Source organism: Rhincodon typus, chromosome 21, assembly GCF_021869965.1.
Source record: "Rhincodon typus isolate 14 chromosome 21, sRhiTyp1.1, whole genome shotgun sequence".
Taxonomy (NCBI): Eukaryota; Metazoa; Chordata; class Chondrichthyes; order Orectolobiformes; family Rhincodontidae; genus Rhincodon; species Rhincodon typus.
Genome location: NC_063352.1, coordinates 6,972,010 through 6,997,063, shown reverse-complemented (window position 1 = coordinate 6,997,063; position 25,054 = coordinate 6,972,010). Strand labels below are relative to the sequence as shown.

Sequence of the window (25,054 nt, the reverse complement as noted above, 5' to 3'; positions counted from 1 at the left end):
TCATCCAGCTCTACACCTTGTTATCTCAGATTCTCCAGCATCTGCAGTTCCTACTATCTCTGGTAAAGAAACAGATGGGTCTAGTGGAGGTGTAAGTAGGAGAAACAGAGCTATAGCCGAACCATCACCAGGAGCTGCTGTCTAAATGGGATCGGAGGTTACAATCCAAAATTGTTGAACTCATGCCATATTCCCTGAGCCGCCTGAGGAAAAAGAGGCATTGTTGTGCTTCTTGACCATTGCATCTACGTGGGAAGCCGAGGACAGGTTGTTCATTATCGTTACTCCCAGGAACTTGAGGCTCTCCACCCTCTCAACCTCAGTTCCGTTGATGTAGATGGGGGTGTGTTCTCCTCCTTTCTTTCTGAAGTCAATGATCAGTTCTTTAGTTTTGCCAAAGTTGAGAGAGAGGTTGTTCTCATTACACCGCGTCACCAAAACCAGGAATTTTTTTCTTTAACTCAAGAGTATTATGAATCTTTGGAGACTCTGTACCCCCAGAGGTTGAGGAAACTCCATCATTGAGTAAGTTTAAGGCAGAGAATATCAGATTTCTAAATTTGGCCCATATCCCTCCAAACATTTCTTATTCATGTACTTATCCAAATGACATTTAAATGTTATAACTCTACCTGCATCCTTCCTCTGAAAGTTTATTCCACACACGAACCACTCTCTGCATAAAAAAATTGCCCGTCATGCCTTTTTAAAATCTTTCTCCTCTCACCTTAAAAATATGCCCCCTAGTCTTGAAATTCCCCACCCTAAGGAAACAACACCTGCCATGTGCCTTATCTATATCTCTGCAAGGTCACCCCTCAACCTCCTATGCTCCAGTGAAAAAAGTCCCAGTCTATCCAGTCTCTCATAATTCAAACCCTCCATACCTAGCAACATCCTGGCAAATCTTTTCTGAATCCCCTGCAGCTTAACAATATCCTTCCTATAACAGGACGACCAGAACCGGACACAATATTCCAGAAGTGGCCTCAGCATCATCCTGTACAACCTCAACAGGATGTCCAATCTCCTATACTCACAGGTCTGAGCAATGAAGGCAAGCATGCTAAATGCCTTCTTAACCATCCTATCTACATGTTTCACAAACTTCAAAGAATTATGTACCTGACCCCCTAGGTCTCTCTGTTCTACAACTCAACTCCTACTTTTAATTGTTTAAGTCCTGCCCTTGTTTGTTTTCAAACATAGAATGAAGATTTATAGCTCATCCTGAATGTGCCAGCTATTGATTTGCCCCACTATTCCCCTCTTCCATTTTGCCCTACAAATTTACATTTCTAAATAGAGATCAAATCCATGATTAAAGATCTTGTACGTGGCCAGAGATGGATGTTTATAATCAAGAGCTTGGTACTCGTATGGGGTAGAAATATGCAGTAACAAAAAGGAGGGGAAGTACACAAAACCCCAGGGTCAGAGGAGTGGACAATTCAGCAGGAGTTGCAGAGCAAGAGAAAAGGAGAAATAAGGGATATGAAAAGATTCAAACATTTTAAATTAGAGGCTTCCAAGGCCCAGGAACCAACATAGGTCACCATGGATAAGGGTAAAAGTTGAATGGAGTTTAGTATGGGAGAGGGTATGGGTAGCAGATTTCTGGATAAATTAAAGTTTATGGAGAGTAGAGTATGGGATGTCATCCAGAAGAGCATAGGAATTTGCAAGTCTGGATCTAGTAAGGCATGGATGAGAGTTTCACTGGCAGATACTCTGAGAACAATAGTTTAAAAGGTTTAGGCTCATCCATATGATGATTAATAGGGGTAATTTACAATAAAATAATACAAGAACATCTGCAAACAAATGTTATAAAATTCAATTTTATCCTTGCAATACAGAACTCACAACAGGCTTAGGATTTGGAATGGAATTTAACAAAATTGTTAGCACATAGTGGTTTCTGAATACTTAATTTATAGAGCCTTCATTTTTCTTCTTTGGGTTTGGATATTTTCAACAGAGATTTAAGCATAGATGACAGATTTGCTTCTATTACTGAACATGGTTTGATTATTCCATAGCAGTAAAATACTCAAGAGTGTTGTGTGAGCTAGAACAGGCAGTCCACGTTTTACAGACTCCAGTATCCCAGTCAGTTTGAAATAGGATGAATTACACATGGCAGACTGTCTGACAATATGGTAAGTAAGATAAGAGAAAATTTGAAAAAGAATATAGTTTCACTTCATGCTGCATTATCTGATGCAGGAGGCCACTGTGATCTGAGGCAATTTCCTCAGATTCTGAGTTACCATGTGAATTAACACTCTGCTCTGACGAGGATGCTCTGTCTTCAGATGACACTTGTTTAAAACATAAAAAGGCTAATGAACGACTAAATGCGTTCTGACCTTCAGTCTGTGTTTCAGATCTGAGCAAGTTCTATGAATAAATTACAGTTGTATATGACATCTTTGGTCAGTCACTGCTTCCTAGCCATTTACATGTCACATTCTGATTGACAAGTCAAACATTGGCATGTTAATGAAGCTGAGGAATTAAAGTAATACAGCCCTGATCTTTGAATCAAAAGGTGAGTTTCTAACTCAACTCACCACCCAACCATCCAAAACCTTCCAGGAGAAAATTGGGCTCTTAAGTGGCTTTTAATAAGTTTGCACTGGCAGTCCTCATTATCCCTTACGCTCATAAAACACACCAACTTTATAACAAAGAAAATTACAGCACAGATCAGGCCCTTCGGCCCTCCAAGCCTGCACTGACATGCTGCCTGTCACCCTCTATCCTTCCGAGGACCCTACCCCTCTATTCCCATCCTATTCATGTATTTGTCAAGACGCCCTTTAAAAGTCACTATCATAATGGGGCATTAATGGGGCACAGAGTGCAAAAGCAAATAGGTGATGTTAATCTTGTATAAGACATTTGTTAGGCCTCAGTTTGAGTATTGTGTATAGTTCTGGGGGCCACATCATAGGAAGGATGTGAACGTACTGGAGAGAGTGCAGAAGTGATTTACAAGAATGATTTCAGGGATGAGGAATTTCAGTTTGAGGTTAGATTGAAGACATTGAAACTGTTCTCATTGGACAGAAGGCGAACAGGAGATCTGATGGAGGCTTTTAAAGTCGTGAATGGGCAAGATAGAGCAGACAGGGAGAAATTGTTCCCTTTTGTAAAAGAATCAAGAACACGAGGACATAGAGTTAAAGTGAAATACGTAAGATGTAAGGGTGATATGAGGAAAAACCTTTTTCACTCAGCGAGTGCCTGGAATTGTGGTGGAGGCAGATTCAATTGAAGCATTTTAAGAAGGTGTTGGATGATTATATGGAGAAAAACAATGTGCAAGGGTATGGGGAAATGGCAGGAGATTTGTGCAGCCACAACGAGCCGAATAGTCCCCTTCAGTACCGTAACACATCTATGATTCTGTGAACAGTGCTCACCATGACCTCGAAATAATCAATGACCTAGCTTTCTCTGTGGCATGGACTTCTCCTTCACCACTGTCAGTTTGCAATGCTTCAGTCTTTAGTCTCTCATCATCTTCTAAGTTCCAGCAAATACAAGCCTCACCTGCCCATTATCTTCCTCATAAGACAACCTGCCCATTCCAACTACTGGTCTAGTGAGCCCTCTCTGAACTGCTTCCTTACATCCTTCCTTAAATAAAGGAACCAATGCCAGGAATTGGAGGGGCTGGAGGGCATCATTTCCCCATCAAAATAACATTTTGATTTAATTTATACTGTAAATTTGATTCGTGTATTGATGCCCAGTTTAAGGGCTCTCAACTCATTTAATTAGTTAATTTAATGGGTATTCAACACAGTATATACGGTGCCTCCTTCTGTGACTGGTAGGCACTGTAAGGGCTAGAGTGAATCATCGCAACCCGAAAGTAATTTTTAATTAAATATAAATTTCCTTTGAAATTCATACTTTTTGTTATAGTATCCCATTGGTTCTTAAGTTAGTTAATTGAGTAATTTTGATTTCGCCAGTTTTCAAAAGAGTATAAGTATTGGCCCTGTAGCGTAATTTGCTATTTGGGGAAGGCTTAAATTAAACAGGTGGGGGGTGGGATCTATTCAGGGTAAGAGAGAGAAACAAAGGCAAAAACAAAAGAGAGAATGGGATACAAGAAAAGTGATAGGCAGAGAATTCCGGGGCTAGAATCAGTCTGGGCCACAATGCAAAATAATATGAATAAGGCTAAGAATGTTAAAAAGAAAAGCCTTAAGGCCTTGTGTATTAACATGTAGAGCATTCACAATGAAGCAGATGAATTAGTTTCACAAATAGATATAAACGGGTACAATATACTTGGGATTATGTAGACATGGCTGTCTAGGGTTATAGAGGCTTTACGAAGGAAAAGCAGGTGGGGTGGAATTGTTGGCTGAAGTGTAGACAAGATACTGAGTTGGATGATCAGCCATGAAGCATGAAGTACAGGCTCATAGGATTGAATGGCCTACTTGTGCTCCTATTTTCTATGTACTGATTAATGCTTTTGATTTACAGGCTAAAGGACCCCAGTTTGAAATCAAGCAGCAACATTATAAAGAGATGCTCTTCAGTCCCCTGCCCCCGAGTTTTGGCCACCCAATGCTAAGGAGAACAGCAGAATTCCTCAATAATGTGCTACTAGGCCTAACCATAAACAAGCCCAAGTAGTAACCAGTTGAGGGGAATTGTTAGAGCTAACAGCCTATTTCTCTTTCATGGTTATGCCTGTGCCTGTGGACTCCTCTAAAGGGAGCATTCAGTGTCTGCAGGTACTCTTTTATCTCCTTTATTCATTCATGGGATGAGGGCATCGCTGGCCAGGCAGCATTTATTGCCCATCCCTAATCACCCTGAGGGCAGTTCAGAGTCAACCACATTGCTATGGGTCTGGAGTCACATGTAGGCCAGACCAGGTAAGGATGGACAGTTTCCTTCTCTAAAGGGCATTAGTGAACCAGATGGGTTTTTCCTCCCAACAATCGACAATGAATTCACAGCCATCATTAGGCTCTTAATTCCAGATATTTTATTGAATTCAAATTCCACCATTTGCCATGGCAGGATTCGAACCCAGATCCGCAGAACATTATCTGTGTCTCCGGATTAACAGTCCAGCGATAATACCACTAGGCCATCACCTCCCCCTACAGGAGTAGACCATTCTTAAGGCCTTCCAACACCAGTGGGCACTGCAGGGGCTGGGATAAATCATCAGCCCGGGCAATGTCACTTTAGTTTGCTAAGATTTTGTTTTCTATTGTCACAGTACCTCTAAATGACTGTCAGTTAGTCAAGCTGTTCATTGGTTTCTCATTTATTAAGTCAACTAAAAAGAGATACCGTTGCTCAACTAGTGACATCCCAGTTCAAACTTTCTTCCAGGGCATGCTGGTATCAGGAGGAGGATTCATGAAGCAGGTCATTGGGCTGATCATCAACCTGCTCATTCTAATGTCCTTTTAAGGGGCAGTTTATTTCTTTAATTGTTGTTCTCAAAAGAGTGTACAGAGACGTTATTGATATTAGTTGGGGTGTGTTTAGTTAGGAGCTACACATTTGTAATATCCTATTTTGTAAATGAACCTAAAATGGAGTAAAAATGGACTTCTGCTCTCCTCCTTTCTCAACTTACTGTAAATGGCACTAGTTGTGAGGAGGAGGAGAGAGGGAAGTAAACAAATTCCCAACAAAATGGAGAACTCCAAGATTATGTGGAAAATTACAAGTATGTATGGAGATCTATATTATCCTGAGATGTCTAATTAGATAGATATACAAATTCTTCTCAGGATCAGAGTTGGATCATTAGTGATGTTGAATGGTGGAGCAGGCTTGAAGGGCTGAATGGCCTATTTCTGCTCCTGTTTTCTATGTTTTTGTGTGATGATTAATGCTTTTGATTTACAGGAGAAAAGAGATACTGTTCAGGCCTCCTATTCCTGAGTTTTGGCCTCTCAATGCAAAGGGGAACAGAGAGAGCAGGTTACCACAAAGGCCAGTATTGCAAACATTCCGGCATCTGAAACAAATATCTCAAGATAAGCAAAACATTTATTCCTACTGGAAGGAAAAAAGTTAAAAAAGGCTGCAAAGAGACACCTATTTCCTACAACTCATTGCAACTTGTCATTTGTCTGCTGTGTCTTTCCTAACTCAACACTTAAGTGTTTTTGTTACTTTCTTTAACAGCTTCACATCCTAGGTGGCCCCTGTTCTGACATATGTGGAGATTCTCCATCAGTGCCCACTGACTTTCATTGATTCTATTAGAGGGCTTCAGGAGAATCACAAGGATTTGTTCAATCTCTTTCAGTAGCTGAGAAAACGCTGAGCCACAACACTAGACTCAACGACAACTGAAAACATTTCACTCCTGTCTTGTCACATTCAGGCAACACAGAAATGACCACTTGACACCAGGGTCGAGATACATATGACTGGCTACGCATCTGCAATCTCACAGGAAATGGAGTACATGGCAATAGGATTGATCGGCAATCAGGCTACTTGTTACCACACCACGGCAACACGGACTTCCCTCCCTAAGACTGGCTGGTGCTGGTCACTCCTTCTCTACCTATTTCATCCATAGAAACCTTAAAATGAATTGGAGCAGGAGTAGGCCATTCGGCCCTTCAAGCCTGCTCTGCCATTCAATATGATCGTGGCTGATCATCCAATTCAATATCCTGTTCCAGTCTTTCCCCCATTTCCTTTGATCCCATTAGGCCCAAGAACGACCCAATTTCTTCTTGAAGTCACACAATGTTTCAGCCTCTATTCAAATGGTAATGAGGTCTCAATCCTGGAGTCCACAGAAGATTTCTATCCTGTCTTTCCCCTGCCTAATGCTCCTCTCCCTCCAAGTCAGAGCCAGCACCACCAACAGGGTTGTCCTCTGTCCATTGGTGGTCTTCTCTAGTGTCAGGAATCTCTCTGAAAAGGATCCTTGATGAAAGGAAGTGGATCTGGTTTGAGTCAGATTCAGAGAGGAGGGTGAGCATCCTGTCTTGCTGAAACAGCTCCTCCAAAACAGGCAAATGTTGCCATCTTACCTTGATGCTCGCTACAGATGAATTTTTTTCATAAGCAGAAAACTTAATATTTCTTTTACCTTCAACAACGTTGAGATAAAGACATTTCCTATAGCATTGGTGGAAGATTTTCTAGTTGAGGTTAACTAACTTGGCTCGACCAAAGGATCAAATTGACTGTAAGTTTGTGCAACAAATTGCATTTTTGTAGCACCTTACTTGTAGATATAACACTTCAACAGTTATTAGAAAGACATACAGACAACAGATGCCTACTCAAAGAAATACAGTTTTGTATGGGCAATTAAGTGCTTGTGTGAAAATATTTTAAGGATATAAGGTTTTAAGGAGTTAAGGATCAGGAGAGTGGTAGAAATACAGTGGGGTTGATGGAGATATTTTGAAACTGAGACCTAAGGGGCTGAAGAAATCGTAGTCAACTTGGGTGGGTTATGACACAGATAGAGGGAGATAAGTCGATCACAGTTGGTAATGGTCATTGGAGATCTGTAGAGCAAGCCAGATGGAGGTTAGTTAGCTCAGTGGCTGGATGGCTGTTTTATGCTGCAGAGCTGATGCCATCCTGCATGGGTTCAATTCCCACACAAGCTAAGGTCATCATGCAGGTCCCATTTTCTCAACTTTGATCCTCACCTGAGGTGTGATGACCCTCTGGTTATACCACTACCAGTCATCTCTCTTTCTCTCTCTCCTCTCTCTAATGAGAGAGTGGGACTGTGGGAACTTTACCTAGGTGGAAGAGGCAACCCTTCTAGATATATGTCAGCTTTTTTAAGTTATGTCTGCAGGCTGTAGATGTTTCTTCTCCTCTGCTGCTCTTGGCAATTATACCCACAGCAGGAGGACTGCAGTGGTTCAAGAAGGCAGTTCACCACCACCTGCTCAAGGTCAACTACGGGTGGGCAAGAAATGCTGGCCCAGGCAGAGACGCCCACATCCCACTAATGAATAGAAAACAAACAGCTTTAACACTCTGCAGCTCAACCAGTCAGAGAGCTGTTGTCAGGCAGAATCCTTACCTATAATGATTCTCAGTGCCTCTCAGTCTCAAATTCTCTCACTTACTGCTTCAAAAAAGTAGTATTGCACCGCAAAGCTCAACAATATAGGCAGCTTTTGATTTCAAAACTTTCCTGGTTTTCCAGTTATAATAGTTCAACATCTATTTCAGTTCATAGTCCCAAAAAAATTAAAAATATGTGGGCTATTCCTTCTATGTTTTTCTATCAATGGCTCTTTTTCTGTAGCCCCATTATATATGGTCCCTTTCAAATGCAGCACCTTTCAAATGCTCCAAGGGATTTCACATGCTTTTTAAAATAGATTTGAAACTCTGCCACATACAGAATTATTAGGACAGTTGACTAAAAGCTTGGTCAACGAAATACGTTTTAAGGTGCATCTTGAAGGTGGAAAGGGAGTTAGCACAGCTGGAAGACTGTGAATCCCAGACCTTAGGGTCAGGTCGCTGAAGTCCCATCCACCAGTGGTGAACTAATTCATGTTGAGAATGCCCAAGAGACAGAATTTAGGAGCACAGAGAATTCAGAAAGTTGCAGGGTTGGATGCAGAGACACCAGACTACTTTAGATTATAGCCCAACACAGAAGCAATCTGGAAAACTATTCATTACGTTTGTGTTACATAAGCAAGCATTTTGAACAACCAAATCCATCAATTTAGCAATAGGTTTCTAACAAAAAATTAAGAAACTAATTTTAATTAAGAAATAATAGGAATGGGGTAAAACATTTCAAAATAATTAATGTGTTTACATTCAGGTGAATGGCCCATTTATATAACAGTGTTGATTTTTAAGTGACATCTACCTGCTACACTAAATAAAAACTGAAAGAACTGCGGATGTTGTAGATCAGGAACGAAAACAGAAGTTGCTGGAAAAGCTCCGCAGGTCTGGCAGCATCCGTGAAACAAAAATCAGTGTTTAACATTTTGGGTCAGGTGACCCTTCTGGAACTGGAACCCTGTTCTGAGGAAGGGTCACCAGACCCGAAACATTTACTCTGATTTTTTCTTCACCGATGCTGCCAGACCTGCTGCGCTTTTCTAGCTACTTCTGTTTTTTTCCATCAGTTACACTATTAATAGTTAGAAAGTGCATTCCAACATTTTATTTTCAACTGTATTTAGTGAATAATTCTGACTTTACAGCACAGTGCACAAAGCTACGCAGTATTTTCTGATGTGAGTTTGCCTCCAGCAGGGTATGTTACCTGATGCACCAGTGTTTATGCTATTCCACTTAACATAAGGAACTTGGTGTGAATATTGTGGCATTGAAGAATCCAATAGATGCTTATTACAGCTGGTCTTTATGGACAAACTTTACATTAACAGGCACAGAAATATCTAGGTTAACATCAAGCTATTAAGTAACATAGAGCTGCATGCTTTTTTTTTAGCATGCCACGCTTCCGGTGGCCCTGGGGTAAGACGGAATATGAAACCTTTATACTCTCAGGTCCAATGTCATACTACAGTAATGATACAACAACTGTGTCTCTTACAGGTATGCAGCCATACTGACTATGAGATATAACACAAGACTTTTCATTCCTTATGTTCTGCTTTTCTCTCTCAAGGAACTGTCTCATTCAGAGATCCAGTTCCAAGGAAGTCAGCAATCTTCCACTATCTTGCTGGTAAATTTCCTTTCGTGTTAACAAACAATACCAAGCTATATATAACTGGAGGAATGAAAACTCAGGTCAATTTGGATTTTATCCAGCGACTGCCCCCTCCCTCCCAAATCAAGCAATTTCCAGCAGAAAAAAAAGTCAGGAACCACAACTTCTCCATGACATGAGTCTCCATTCTGCCTCTGAGCTGATTGCCAGTGCATTACTGTACTCCACTAACCAAACTGTTTCAGCCTTTGCTTGTTTTCTGATGGAAAAGTGAAGTTGCTGTTCTTCAAATGTATTAAAATAGGTTGGAATCAGTTCTCAAACCTGGCAACACAATCACTGTTAATATGGGAGAAAATTGAAGTGTTTTAAGTGGATTTTTAAAAGGTAAAGACCTTGAAATTCATGTCAGAAATAAGAAATACGTTTTAAGAAAAATGGCAGAGAAATGACTTAAAAGGACATCACAAAAGATTAGTCTGAAGTTCCCAGTTATTTTATATAATCTCTTTGTTCAGTTGATTTAATTGCTGCTCTGCAAGATATGTGTGACTTTTTTTCAGATTCTAACAAATACTTCAGCTGAATAATTCTGGCAATAGAACATTTAACTCTTTAACAGAAGTGAGGCACAGGAAACATGATAGTTATGCACAAGTGAAACCCAGTCAAACATGGTACAAACACATGGTACAATGGGTGGTTTATGGTAAATTCACCAGAAGCATGATGGGTTAGCCTTGGAGATAAAACAATTAACTGGATGGTGTTGAAAGTAAAGTAACCAGCTGGTCAAAACCTCCTCACCAATAGTTAAGACAGCCAAAACTTATATGGGCAAGGGAAGATTGAACAACAAAAAACATACCAATAACAAAAAGACCAAAAGATCGTAAGATATATGAACAGAATTGGGCCTTTTGGTCCATCGAGTCTGCTTCGCCATGCAATCATTGCTGATATGTTTCTCAATCCCAACTTCCTGATTCTCCCCATTATCCTTGATCCCATTACCAATCAAAAACCTATCCACCTCTATCTTAAAGACACTAAATGACTTGGCCTGCTCAGTCTTCTGTGACAATGAGTTCTACAGATACACCACATCCAGCTAAAGAAATTCTTCCTCATCTCAATTCTAAAGGGTTGTGCCTTCACTCTGAGGCTGTGCCCCCAGGTCCAAGTCTCTTCTACTAGTGGAAACATCCTCTCCACCTCCACTGTATACAAACCTCTCGGTATTCCGTAAATTTCAATCAAATCCCACCCCCTCCCCCCAACCTTCTAAACTTCATCAAATACAGACCCTGAGTCCTCAACCACTCCTCATATGACAAGCCCTTCATCCTCAGGATCATTCTTGTAAACCTTCTCTGGACTCCCTCAAATGCCAGCACATCCTTCCTTAGATATGGGGCCCAAAACTGCTCCGAATGTGGTTTGACCAGAGCTTTATACAACCTCAGCAGTACATCTCTGCTCTTGTATTCTAGACCTCTTGAAATGAATGCTAACACTGCTTCTTCCTTCAAAACTGCCAAGTAAGCCTGTATGGTTAACCTTAAGAGAATCCTAGGACTCCAAAATCCCTTTGTGCTTCGGATTTCCAAAACCTTTCCCCACTTAGAAAATAGTCTACGCCACTATACTTCCTACCAAAGTGCCTAACCTCACACTTTCCCACATTGTATTCCACCTATCACTTCTTTGCCCAATCTCCTAATCTATCCAAGTCCTTCTGCAGCCTCCCTGCTTCCTCAACACTACCTGTCCCTCCATTTACCTTTGTGTCATCTGCAAACTTAGCAACAATGCTCTCAGTGCCTTCATCCAGATCATTAATGCATAACGTGAATAGTTGTGGTCCCAACATGGACCCCTGTGGAACTCCTCTGGTCACTAGCTGCCATCCTGAAAAAGACCCCTTTAACCCCACTCTCTGCCTTCTGCCAGTTGGCCAATCCACCACATCAATAAATATGGAGCAGGAAAAGCATAGCTGGCCAGACAGCATCCAAGGAGCAGGAAAGTCAACGTTTCGGACAAAAACCCTTTGTCAGGACTGGGAAGAGGGAGGGGGAGCCCAGAAATAAATAGAAGGAGAGGCATGGGCCTGGGAGGAAAGGTAGGTGAGATGGAGATGGGTGGATGCAGGCAGGGGGTTATTGTATTGGTCAGTGGGAAGAGTGGAGCAGATAGGTGTGTCAGAAGATGGACAGATTGGGGGAAGAGACATTTTGAAGCTGGAAGTCAATATTCAGGCCAAAGTGAACTATGGGGTGTTGTTCCTTCAGTTTACATTTGGCATCACTTTGACAGTGGAGGAGGCCAAGGATGGCCATGTCACCAGGGGAGTGGGAGGATAAGTTAAAGTGGATGGCAACCGGAAAGTCAGGTTGGTTGGTCCATGAACTGGTCCCCGAGTCTGCGTTTGGTCTCCCTGATTGGGAGCAACAGAAACAGTAGATGAGGTTAGATGAAGTGCAGGTGAATCTCTGCTGGATTTGGAAGGATTGTTTGGAGCCTCGGATGGAGGTGAGGTCAGTATCCTGCCCCTAACACCACGGACTCTTATCTTATTTAGCAGCCTCCTGTGTGGCGCCTTGTCAAAGGCCTTCTGGAAATCCAAATGGATCATGTCCACTGGCTCTCCTTTGTCTAACTTGCTCATTACCCCTTCAAAGAATTCTAACAGATTTGTGAGGGATGACTTCTCCTTGATGAAGCTGTGCTGACTCTGCCCTATTTTCCATGCACTTCCAAGTACTCCACGATCTCATCCTTAATAATGGACTCTAAAATCTTACCAACGACCAAGGTTAGGCTAACCGGCCTATAGTCTCCTGTATCCTGCCTCCCTCCCTTCTTAAACGAGGGTGCTACTTTAGCCATTTTCTATTCCTCTGGGATCTTCCCTGGCTCCAGTGATTCCTGAAAGATCACCCCCAATGTCTCTACAATCTCCTCAGCTATCTCCTTTAGAACTACGGGGTGTAGTCCATCTGGTCCAGGTTATTTATCCATCTTCCGACCTTTCAGCTTCCCCGGCACCTTCTCCTTTGTGATGGCCACTACACTCACCTCTGCCCCCTGACTCTACACTTCACCTTATTATCACACCTTTTTATTCTTCTCTTCCTCATGTAGTTGTCGAGTTACCCTGATCTGCTATCTAAGTGGCTGCTAAGACCATATTTGGAAATCACTTATGTTTGATTTCCTCCATTCCTTCCTAATTAACGTATGGTAGAACTTGCTGCAACAGTGACCATCTCAGGGACAAGGTACAATCATTTTGAGGAATTACAGAGGAAGAAATAAACATGTACAATGGACACAGCTTCCATCTCCATTTCCAAAAAGTGAAGCTTTTAAATCCTGTGGTCCTTTGTACATAATTCTGTAATATTGTTAAACTCCAGAAATAATATGCCAGAGAGAGGGCAAGGGACTAGCATATTCCAGTGAAATTCAAAGACTCAAAAGAGGAATGAAATCAACACATTTCCCAGCAATTTATCAGTTAGTGTCTGCAAAACAATAATGTATTGCCACTCCTGTAATAATCATTGTACTGGTGAAAGGGTTTCACTAGTTAATTCCAGAGAACACCTGGTTTTGTAGCTGTTTACGGGGAAATGTGCTTTTAAAGACTTGTCCAGAGCAAATTAACAATTAATTATGATTTCCCCTGACAATTCCACTGATGTATTTCAAAGTGTCTTCCTTATTACCTTCCCTGAGAATGTCAGGAATCTTTTACTTCCTCTTTATAAGTTATAAAGGCATTTTTTGAGGTGAGAAGTTCGAACTGCATTCATCAATACATTGCTTATGAGTGTCCCTCCTCCACGTCTTGTGTATGATAATCTGCTGAGTGTGTTTTCTCTTTCGGTGTGAACTGGGGCTGTTTATTTGTAAGAATTCAATAACTAAGCAATTGTGGTTGCCAAGTGCAACAGGACAACTCATGAGCATTCAATGTCAGGAATACAAAGGATTTTAAACAGAAATGTGCTATTGGTAGCCTTCAACAGAGACTGACAAACAATCAGGTTAACAATAACTTATCAAATACACCTTACTATATTTAATCCTCTAAAACTGTGAAATAGTCTTGTTTTGTCCTATTCTATGATGCTGTATTTATCTGGTGATGTAGAACTGATATCTTTCCTGGGAAAATAAACATTTTGTTGAAGCTTTTTGTCTTGCACTTATCAGGACAATTAGTAAAAAATACTAAAGTAAACAGAAAGCAACCTTTTCATGCTTTATGAGAAGAGTGTGATGATTAATTAGCAAGTGGATTCTGACTGATAGTGGCATTCCATGGAGAAGGTTCCAATTGGATGATGACTGACAGTTAACTACCAAGCTTTGTTTAAATTTAAACCAGGCTGGTTGGCTGTCAAGACATTACCCTGAGAAATAAATGAGAGCATGACTGTCACCTATTTTGCTGAGTCGAAACAACTGCAATGTGTCTATATGTTCTTTCTGCCTACAACAAAAAAACAACCTGAACACATGCAGCTTCCAGCATATAGAATCATAGACTTATACAGCTGTACAGCATGAAAACAGTCCCTTCGGTCCAACTCATCCATGCTGACCAGATATCCTAAATTAATCTAGTCCCACATGCCAGCATTTGGCCCATATCCCTCTAAACCCTTCCTTTTCATGTACCCATCCAGATGCCTTCTAAATGTTGTTCCACCACTTCCTCTGGCAACTCATTCCATACACATACCACGCTGCATGAAAAAGTTGAACGAGTTCCAATGTCCAGAGATACTTGTTACTAAACAGCAGAGGCAGTCAAAGACAGCAATAACCGTGAGCTGAAGCAGTCAGCCATGCAGCTTCGCTGCTCAGTCACATAACTGCGCTGGTTTACTTCTCTCTGTTTGTTTCATCTCCCACATGGTACCTGTTCCCTCTCTCTTCAACCTTTTTTAAAGTGCTGTTGTTTTGATCTCTTTTTTCTTTCCAAAGTTCCAAAACAATGCGATAGCTTATTAAACAGTAATTACTTGCTCCAAAAATTCAAGGAGATCAGCTCCAACACTGAAAATACCTCAAAATAGAAGCAGGTCTTACAGCCACAATTTTTTCCCATCCTCCATCCTGGATTAACCAGAATCCAGTATGCAAATATGCTACACCGCAAGCCCAAGTGACAACTTGAAATTGGATATCAGCATAATTCTTAGCACATTTAGGGTTATTTAGCAAATGCTACCCAATCACTATTGTTCGACATTAGACACTGCAGTGACTGTAAGGAAGTCAGGCAGGTGGACATCATAGAATATGAGTTCCCTTGAGTGGGGCCATTAACCTGGTCCAAACAGGGAGCCCTGGCTGACAGATACAAACAGGAGTGTCAGGGGTTCTGTTCACTCTGAGAGCTGGCTCTGTCCTCTCCGGGTCAGTCTCAAGTACTGTGCACCTTTAAATAAAGAGTGACTTGGTGACAGGATACCGGCCTCTGTGGAGATATTTCAGACACTGTTTTGAATTTTGCCACGATGGCCTGGTAGTGTCAGTACCTTTCTTGTTGTGATAAAGTTAAAAAACAAAACAGTATGCTGTTTAATCCAGCAGTCCTTGGGACTTACAACACACTGACGTTTATCTTTGAAAAATATTGTTTTTTCTGCAGCACTGAAGTCCTATACTACCAAGTGACTATGTAAATAGTGAAAAGGTTGGTGAGCTCAATTGGCTGGATATTTGGTTTGCAAAGCAGCATGATGCCAACAGCATGGGTACAATTCCTGCACTGGTTAATGTTAACATCTCAGCTGAGGTACAGTGATCCATGAGTTATACCAGCACTAACCAGCTCTTTCTAATGAGGGAGCAGCTGTAGAGTCTGGTAAACCTATGATGACTTTACCTTTCTAGGATAGAGATTACAGGTCCAAAATTCCTACAGTCTTTTGGCAGAAAAACAGCACTATTCAGGTGAGGATAGTTCCTAGAGTTCACCTTTGCTGTAATCATAAGAAAAAAAACATCAAAAATGCCAGTTTGAATTACAGACATTTTTACAGCCAACATTTTCAAATTGTCATGGTGTTCCAAGAAGGTTATAGACAATATTGAATTCATTGCTGTCTCTATACCTAAGGAAGCTGTCCATTAGTGTCCTAATTTGGTGTTGGCATCTTCCTGCAATTATGCAAATGCCATAAATCAAATAATATGAACCGCTGTCCCATCCAAGATCTGTCCCAAAACCCTTCCCCATAAATATCTGAAGTAGTATTTGAATGAGGTGGTCCATGTGTTTTGACTGGTCAATATCCTGGAGCTCCCTCCCAAATGGCATTGTGTGGGTCTACCAACAGCACATGGACTGCAGTAATTCAAGAAGGCTGTCATAAGGTAGGGGTGGGGTTAGATAGACCTTAGGTTTAGGGTAAAAGTTCGGCACAACATTGTGGGCCGAAGGGCCTGTAATGTGCTGTACTGCTCTATGATCTATGTTCTATCACCACCTTCTCCAAGGCAACTAGGAACAGGCTCTAAATGCTGGCCCAGGCAGTGAAGCCCAGATCCCAAGAATAAATTTTTTTGGAAAACTATATGCTGGAATAAATCAATTTCCTTTACATCTTTTTCACTCTTTATGTGACTTCTTACATGCTGTACAAATGATCTTTGTGAATTGTCAGGTTGGTCAGTCCCGCAGGAATGAATTAATTCACTGAGAATTCTCCCAAACAAAAGCAGCTTCCTTTTCAAGTGCTTTGGTAACTGACCTATTACCCACTTTCAACATTCTCTGCTTGTGATTATGTTTCCAGCACTTAACTTTCCTCTTTCTCTTGCTTCAATAATTGCACTGTACACAGAGAGAAGAATTCACCCCTCATTGATTAGAGTTTGTGCCTTTCTGCTTTCAGAACCTTTGGTGTTAGCATTCCTTTCCTTTCCAGCAGCTCTCAGATCAAGCGTTGTATCTCCAGCTTGTGTCTCACTGTGGAAATAAGAGCTTCAGATGGGTCACTCAGGAGCTGGAGATAATGGCATCACAACAGCCACAATGTTAAATGCTACTTTCAGCAATCTGATCCCTCCTCTGAATGAGATTAAGAATGCCCGCAATTAGAAACACAAATTCTTCACAAACTATTAAGATGGAATTTGCAGAGATTTGGTGCCACCATCAAGCCCTGATTTAAGTGAGTGGCTATTTGGCAAACCCCACATATTTTGCCTTAGGTTTTGTGCACATTAAAGTGTGTAATAGGTAAAGCACTCCCCATGTTCCAACATCACCTGCGGCATACAGGGCTCTATGAGGAGTTCTAGTGGCATAATGGCAGTGCTCTTACCACTGAGACCACAGCTACCAAGCTCAAGACCCCTTCTTCAGCCGCATATCCTAACATCTCTGATCACATTACCCTGCTTTTGAAACGATTGGGAAATTATCAGCAAGATTCCAGGTGATGGCAGGAGAGCTCAGAAAATCCCATCGACTGTTACATCTAAGCAGAATGCCGGTGCCACCTCAGCTCAGTTGGTAGGACTCACTCATGTGAGTGAGAAAGGTTTTTGGTTCACAACCCACCCCAGAGACGGAACACTAAATCATTGCATAAAGCAAAGCTCTATCAGCCTGTGCAGGCAGGCATGTATAAAAGAAATCCATGACAGTATTTCAAACAGCAGGAATCTGTTCCATAAGACCATAACAGAATGGAACAGGAGTAGGCCATTCAGCCCTTTGAACATGCTCCAGAATTCAATAGGATCATGGCTAATCCGACAACCCTATGAAGGGTCACTGGACCTGAAACGTTAACTCTGTTTTTTCCTTCACAGATGCTGCCAGGCCTGATGAGTTTCTCCAGCAACTTCTGTTTTTGTTCCTGACATTCCTGATGTCTATTTTCCTGCATTTATCCCATAGCCTTCGATTTCTCTTCTGGTCAAGAATCAATCTATCTCAGCCTTAAATATACACAAGGACTCTACCCCTTTCAGCTCTGTGTGACAAGGAATTCCAAAGACTCTCAATCCTCTGAGGGAAAAAATTTCCTCCTCGTCTTTGTCTCAAATTGGCACCCCTTCGTTCTGACACTATGCCCTGTGGGTATTCCCTGGTAGCTTAGCCAATATTTATCCCTCAATCAACATCAGTAAAACAGATATTCTGGGAATTTATCACATTGCTGTTTTAGAACCTTGCCGGCTAAGTTTCCTTCCTTATAACAGTGACTACACTTTATTGATTATCAGTGTACTGGAGCATCCTGAGGTTATAAGAACTGCATTATAAATGCAAATCTTTCTTTCCATGGTGCTGTTATGCAACAGCATATGTGTCTTTGTGAAGATCTCCTCTGTTCAGCTTGTCCCACAAAGCCATAAAAATATTATTTTATAGAAACAGAAACAGAAATTGCTGGAAAAGCGCAGCAGGTCTGGCAGCACCAGTGGAGAGAAATCAGAGTTAACGTTTCAAATCCAGTGGCCTTCCCTCAGATCCTTCCCCAGGTCACTGGACCCAAAGTGTTAACTCTGATTTCTCTCCACTGATGCTGCCAGACCTGCTGAGCTTTTCCAGCAACTTCTCTTTTCCAGCATGTGCACTTCCTTTGGTTTTTATCTTATAGTAATCCTGCTCAAAATTCAGGCCTAGTGCAGGCAAGTGGGGCTCGTGTAGATTTGGCATAGACGTGATGGGCAGAAGGGTCTCTTTCTGTACTGTATGAATCTATGAAATATTGATCTGAGGCAAATGCTATTTCTAATCACAAGAACTCTTACCCCAATGCTCACAAAAGGAAAACCCAAAAATAATTGTGACAGAGAGGCCCAGTGCAGGCCCAGTGACAATTCTGTGATCCTCATGTGCTGTTTGCCTACCATCTCCTGCAGCACCAGATCTCTGGTCCCTAGTTGTTCTCCCCTTGCCTAAGGAATGAGCCACACCCTGATTAGAGATAGTGGGAGCGTCTAGGGCCGAAACGTCAGCCTTGCTGCTGCTGGGCCTGCTGTGTTCATCCAGCTCTACACCTTGTTATCTCACACCCTGATTAGGCTACTGTTCCAAACATCAGTATCTACTACACACTTTGACACTCGGTCCTTTCAATCTTCCCAAACCAATAACGTGTTATACCTAGTATTTAAAATGGAAATTAGCTGCAGCAATTATTTTCTGCCAATGGAGTGCAAAGTCCAAGCTGGAGATTCTTCTTTTGATTATATGACAAATTGACTAATATACCTTTCAATTCTACACCATGTGAGGAAGGTCTGAGTAGGTATTCTCAGTCCTGCTGCAAAATTATAAGTGAAGCACACAACAGAAACAAAGAAATATACAGTCCAACAGGTATAAAGCAGTCAGAGAATAGTATGGTGCCTCAAAGTAGTGCATGGAAGTCCAGAGAATAGAATCATAGAATCCCTACATGTGGAAATAGGCCATTCGGCCCATCAAGTCTACGCCAACCCTCAGTAGAGCATCCCACTCAGATACACCTCCGTACTCTATTCCCTATAACCCCACATTTCCCATTGCTAATCTAACTAGCCTACACATCCCTGGACAGAATGGACAATTTAGCATGGCCAATTCACCTAAACTGTACATCTTTGGACTGTGGGAGCAAACCAGAGCACCCGGAGGAAACTCACACAGACACGGGGAGAATATGCAAGCTCCAAATGGACAGTCACCCAAGGCTAGAGTCAAACTGTGGCGCTCTGAGGCAGCAGTGGTAACCACTGAGACACTGTGCCACCCTGTAGAGCTAAAGGACAAATTGATGCAGACAATAAGTCAGACCACAACATAGCATTGGACCACAGGAAAATGGAAAAGCCATAGCATAGCATAGAGCTTCAGAATAGTCAAAAGCCTTAGAATAACACAGGACAATTGGAGTTCTTGCTATGGAGGGAGTGCAACAAAGGTTTAACAGACTGAATCCAGGGAGAGACTGGATTGTTTAGGACTATATCCTCTGGAAATTAGGAGAATGAGGGGTGATCTCATAGAAACTACAAAATTCTAACCAAACAGGGTAAACACAGGAAGGATGTTCCTAATGACCAGGGAGTCCAGAAAGAGCGATCACAGTCTAAAGAAGGGGATAGGCCATTTAGGACCAAGGTGCGGAGAAATTTCTTCACCCTGAGAGTGGTGAGCCTGTGGAATTCTCTGCTGCAGAAAGCGGTTGAGGCTACAACATTGAGTGTTTTCAAGATGGAGTTCTTAGGGATGCAGGGATCAAAGGGCATGTTCAGAAAGTCAGAACAGGGTACCGACTTGGATGGCCAGCCATGAACATGCCGAATGGTAGAACAGGCTTGAAGGGCCAAATGGCCTACTCCTGCTGTTCGTCTATGTTTCAATAACTGATCATCAAACAGTGCGCCTTCTGCACAAATATTCGTTCTCTTTACACAAATGTGCCTGAGAACATCAAGTTCATCAACGACTTGTTGTATTTTCCAAACAAGTGCCTACAACACAACATTTGTGATGTGGTAATACAAACAACATTATGTTTTAACTTGGCAAAGTGTGCGAAAGAATTTTGGCACAACCTAAAGGACTCCGGATACTGAGTTTATAAAGCCAATGACTCATAGTCAAGTGATTAACAACTGTGTTGCATTTAAATAAAAAGAGATTGAGCCCATTAGTCAACTAACTTAGACAGAAGAATCACTCATCTTATTAAATCAATTATAGCTCAGAAATTAAGGAGAAAAGACAGCAAAAGTGAAGTTGTAATGAAGGGGCTGATAGTCCTTAATACTGATGGAGAATTTTCCACTTCACTGCCTAAGCATCGGAAAACACCGGGAAATATTTTTAAATTAGCATTATGGCCCACACACTAATCATTTAGGGGGAGGGGCAGTATAAATCGTAGCCAGCTCTTGTGAATTTATAGCCTGGACATCAATAAACAGATCTCCCAAGTACAGAGTGTTCCATTGCTAGCGGTCTCTGGTAGGATCACATCAGCTGCAGCAACAAAAAGTCCATCAAGCAATCAGCAAGGATTTCAGGACAGACTTCCCTTAAACTGCTTCCATTGATAACCATTTCCTTACCCACAATTTTGGAAGTTCGATCCTGAACCTCACAAACAAGCTCACGCATACAGAAACATACAGGGTCAGAACCACTAAGATAATTTCTTAGTCCAATTACATGGTGGAAAATGACTCCCTAGACACCCTGGGTATTTCTGGCAGTGTTAGTGACATGCTGTGTATTCCAATATGAGTTTAGTGCAGCAATAAATATTTATTACGTTTCAGCTAAAAGGACCAGTTTAGAAGGAAAATCCAATCATTTTTAAGTAACTCGGATATTTGAAACTCTTTATGGTACCAACAAATAGGTCACATTCCAACAAAGTTTTTTTAAGAATTCACAGGATATGGGTATTTCTGACTTGGCCAGCATTTCTTGCCCATCCCTAATTACCCTTTAAGAAGGTGGTGGTCAGGTGCCTTCTTCAACTGCTGCAGTCTGTGTGCGGTAGGTACGATCACAAAGCTATTAGGGAGGGTGTTCCAGGATTTTGACCCAGCGACACTGAAGGAACGATGCTATATTTCCAAGTCAGGATGTTGTGTGGTTTGGAGGGGAGCTTTCAGGTGCTAGTGTTCACATGCATTTGCTGCCCTTGTCTGATTATATCATGGAATTCATGGATTTGGAAGGTGCTGTCTAACGAGCCCTGGTGTGTTGCTGCAGTGCGTCTGGGTGTGCATCATGGGCGGCACGGTGGCTCAGTGGTTAGCGCAGCTGCCTCACAGTGCCAGGGCCTTGGGTTCAATTTCACCCTTGAGCAACTGTCTGTGTGGAGTTTGCATGTTCTCCCTGTGTCTACGTAGGTTTCCTCCCACAGTCCAAAGATGTGCAGGCTAGGTGGATTGGCCACGCTAAATTGCCCGCAGTGTTCAGGGATATGGGTTAGGTGGGTTATAGTGGCATTATCATTGGACTGTTAATCCAGAGACTCAGGTAATGTCTGGGGGACATAGGCTTCGTAATCCCACCATGGTAGATTGTCAAATTTAATAAACAAAAGTCTGGAATGATGAGTCTAATGAAGACCATTGTCAGAAAAGCCAGTCTGGTTCACAAATGCCCTTTAGGGAAGGAAACTGCTGTCCTTACCTGGTCTGACCTACATGTGACTCCAGACCCACAGCAATGTGATTGACTCTTAACTGCCCTCTGGGTATTTAGAGTTAGGCAATAAATGCTGGCCTAGCTAGTGATGCCCACACCCTGAATATAAAAAAGAAGTAGGGGCATTACCACTGCACCACAAGAGCTCCCTATCCCCAGAGTATTAGCTTAGAACTTTTGATTACTCGTCTGGTGGCATTATACAACATCATTATATACTGTCATTGGTTGATGAGATGATGAAGTGGCCTTTCCATTCTCATAGTCCTTTTCAGGTTGATCGGCTGTGGAATAACTTTTTTTCTGTAGTCTATTGGCCACTCACGTGGACTGATTACCAATTGAAACACCACTAACATTTAGTGAATGAAATGCCTGCAGGCAGCAGTACTGAGAAAAGATGAATGTGCTATGCACAGGACAAACTCGTTAGCTGACAGAAAAAAAGAAGTTGTATTTACATAGTTCTCTTCATAACTTCAGGACATTTCAAATTGCTTTACAACCAATAAAGTATTTTTGAAGTGTCATCACTGTGGTAGTAAAATTTTTAAAAAGCAGCAAATATTCCAAAAACTATTACTTGAAGAAAAATGAAGAAAATGTAAGCAAGTTTTTTTATGATAGTATGTAATTTTGTACAGGCATCATTTTTAGAGGACTGTAATATGTGTATTTTGTGCCTTTTTCAGCTCATGTAGCTTTCCCTGCATTAAACGCATTCTCTATTGAACAGCAAACGCTGGAGGCATGACACCACAAAGCTGCATTTCAGTTACAATCCATTAGCACCAAACAATTCCATAAGTTTCCATGTCCCTAGATTCCCTTAGACTTTGCTCCCAAACAGCAGGCTTCTCAAATTGCAAACTTCAATGCCCAAGTGTTACAGAAATGCTCCCAACTTAGACAGTTCTAAAGATTGGAAATGACACTTAGTGTCAGTGAAAGTTATAGAACTTATCACTGTCGTATCCCATAGTGAGAATACATTTTTTTGCGAAGACGGATCTCTTTAGAAAAATTAGAGGTACTGCTTGGGTTGACAAAACTGAGTATTTGATTTTGTGCCAAATTTCAGACAACTAGTTTGTTGAAATGTTGACAATCTATTTCAAAGAAATGCTAACATTCCACCATATTGTATTGTGCCCAATACTCAGTTAAAATCGAAGTTCACTATTGGATTTCCGTTGGTGTTTTTGATCATTGGGCGGAGATATTGTTGAGAATGAGGACAGGTCATAGAATTATACAACATCGTAAGATTTCTTGATGGAGCTATCCAATTAAAACCAATCCCCTGCTCTTTCCCCATTGACCTGCACACACGTTCCCTTCAAATACTCCTGCACCACCAAAACTTAGTAGCAACAGTGTGTACGATGTGCAAGATGCACTGTAGAAACTCACCTAGGCTCTTTTGATAGCCTCTTCCAAACTCACAACCACTACCTTGTAGAAAGACAATGACAGCAGCTACATGATAACACCATTACCTGCAAGTTCCCCCCAACCCACACGCCACTCTAACTTGGAAATATATTGCCATTCCATCAGCGTCACTGGGTCAAAATTCTGGAACTCTCTTCCTAACAGCACTGAGTGGGTCCCTACACCCCAAGGAATGCAGCATTTGAAGAAGAGCAATTGGGGATACTTAAAAGTGCTGGCCTAACCACATCCCAGGAATATATAAAACAAAACAAAACAGAAAATAAAATTGTCTCAATCCTACATCATCTATGCGAGTAGGCCACTTGCTCTTCAAGCCTGCTCTGCCATTCATAATGATGTGAATTAGCTTTTTAAGACATTAGACATAGGAGCAGAAATTAGGTCATTCGGCCCATCGAGTCTGCTCCGCCATTCAATCATGGCTGGTAAGTTTCACAACCCCATTCTCTCACTTTCTCCCCATAACCCTCGATCCCCTTGACAATCAAGAACATATCTATCTCCGTCTTAAATATATTCAATGACCTGACTTCCACAGCCTTCTGTGGCAGGGAATTCCATAGATTTGGGCAGCACGGTGGCTCAGTGGTTAGCACTGCTGCCTCACAGTGCCAGGGACCCACGTTCGATTCCACCCTCGGGCGTCTGTCTGTGTGGAGTTTGCACATTCTCCCCGAGTCTGCGTGGATTTCCTCCGGGTGCTCCGGTTTCCTCCCACAGTCCAAAGATGTGCAGGCTAGATGGATTGGCCACGCTAAATTGCCCGTAGTGTTCAGGGATGCGTAGCTTAGGTGGGTTACAGGGGGAATGGGTCTGGGTGGGATTCTCTGAGGGTCAGTTTGGGCTGCTTGGTCTGCAGGGCCTGTTTCCACACTGTAGGGATTCTAAGGGATTCACCACTCTCTGGCTAAAGCAGTTTCTCCTATCAAAAAGGTATTCTTTTCATCATGTAATCAAATGAGTACAGTGAAAAGTTTATAAGTCACCACCTATGGTGCCATCTTAGGTACAAATGTACCCAGTTACAATCCTTAGTTACAGAATAGAGAAATGAAGAAAAAACATGATATTATAGTTATACACAGTATGACCGCAGGTTAGACAAAAGACAAGAAGCAAAGTTAAAAAGATAAACATGGCAGTCTCTCTCTAAGGGCTCTCCACAGCAGACCAGAGCAAGGCGCCTCCACATGGTCTGATCACTGGCTGCTGCCACACTCCACACCGGGCCACTGGTCTCTAATGCCCCCAATCCGGCCGCTGGTCACTAATGCCCCCACTCTGGCCGCTGGTCACTAATGCCCCCACACCAGGCCACTGGTCACTAATGCCCCCACTCCAGCCGCTGGTCACTAATGACCCCACTCTGGCCACTGGTCACTGGTGTCCCCACTCCGGCCACTGGTCACTAATGCCCCCATTCCAGCCGCTAGTCACTAATGCCCCCACTCCAGCCGCTGGTCACTAATGCCCCCACTCCAGGCCACTGGTCACTAATGCCCCCACTCCGCACCACTGGTCACTAATGCCCCCATTCCAGCCGCTGGTCACTAATGCCCCCACTCCGGCCACTGGTGACCCCACTCCAGCCGCTGGTCACTAATACCCCCACTCTGGCCGCTGGTCACTGGTGCCCCCACTACAGCTGCTGGTCACTAATGGCCCCATTCTGGCCGCTGGTCACTGGTGCTCCCACTCCGGCC

General features: G+C 42.2%; 1 protein-coding gene across 2 annotated transcripts in view; it reads right to left on the bottom strand.

Annotated features, from left to right (window-relative positions):
• rhbdl1 (rhomboid, veinlet-like 1 (Drosophila)) overlaps positions 1 to 25,054 on the bottom strand; it is a 219,309-nt gene that overhangs the window by 120,886 nt on the left and 73,369 nt on the right. The gene's annotated exons all lie outside the window — the stretch shown is intronic.